The sequence below is a fragment of the Pongo abelii genome, chromosome 10 (assembly GCF_028885655.2).
Source record: "Pongo abelii isolate AG06213 chromosome 10, NHGRI_mPonAbe1-v2.0_pri, whole genome shotgun sequence".
NCBI classification, from domain to species: domain Eukaryota; kingdom Metazoa; phylum Chordata; class Mammalia; order Primates; family Hominidae; genus Pongo; species Pongo abelii.
The window spans coordinates 13,489,280-13,490,305 of NC_071995.2; the positions used below are offsets into that span (position 1 = coordinate 13,489,280).

General features: G+C 37.9%; 1 pseudogene; it reads right to left on the bottom strand.

Annotated features, from left to right (window-relative positions):
- Positions 1–483: 483 nt before the first annotated feature.
- On the bottom strand, positions 484–789 carry LOC112135775 (large ribosomal subunit protein eL43-like; annotated as a pseudogene).
- Between the last annotated feature and the right edge of the window lie 237 nt (positions 790–1,026).

Consider the following 1,026-nt stretch of genomic DNA (forward strand, 5'->3'; position numbering starts at 1 on the left):
ACCCATCCATTTCTAATTTCTATTTTTTATGTTTTATAGTGTAAAGTTTTGCTGTAAACAATTCATAATAAATACATATGGATATGGCGTATTTGTATATATTTATTATGTATGTAATTGTTTAACATATGTGCAAGTATGTTAAAGATATTATGTTGAATAGGATGCATATCAAGAAGGTTTGGCCAGCCTGGCCAACATGGTGAAACCTCATCTCTACTAAAAATACAAAAATTAGCCGGGCATGGTGGTGGTCACCTGTATTCCCAGCTACTCTGGAGGCTGAGGCTCGAGAATCACTTTAACCCAGGAGGTGGAGGTTGCAGTGAGCCGAGATGGCACCACTGCAGTCCAGGCTGGGCAATAGAGCAAGACTCAGTCTCAAAGAAAAAAAAGAAAGTAAGTTTAGGACAATAGCCCTAGGGAATTACCCTGATAATAGTCCTTTTTTATTATTACATAAGTTAACCCATTTATTAAAGGCTAGTGATGTCTCCAATGGTGGAGAAACATCTGGTCTTTCAATTCCTTCAGTCTTCTGACTGTAGACTTTGCTGTGACAGCAGAAGTGGTATTGTAGGTTCAGCCACCACCAGCTACTGTCTTCATGCAGGAACCACAGTGCCAGACCCCCATATCTCGTCTTTTCATCTTGGTTTTGTCACAGAAAGAGCAAGTGTACTTGGCGTGCTAGCCGGTTTCAATTTTCTTCACCATTTTCCGGAAGGAGGCACCATAGCGGATCCTGTATTTACCGACAATTCCAACTTTATTGGTGCATTTAGCCATGTCAGTGCAAAGTTTTGAGCCCGCAATAGTCTTTAAAAGCATTATTTTATGTTTCATTATGAAATTAACTTTTCAGTATGAAATTAACTAACCGTAGCGGATCCTGTATTTACTGACAATTCCAACTTTATTGGTACATTTAGCCATGTCAGCGCAAAGGTTTGAGCCTGCAATAGTCTTTAAAAGCATTATTTTATGTTTCATTATGAAATTAACTTTTTTTTTTTTTTTTTTTGA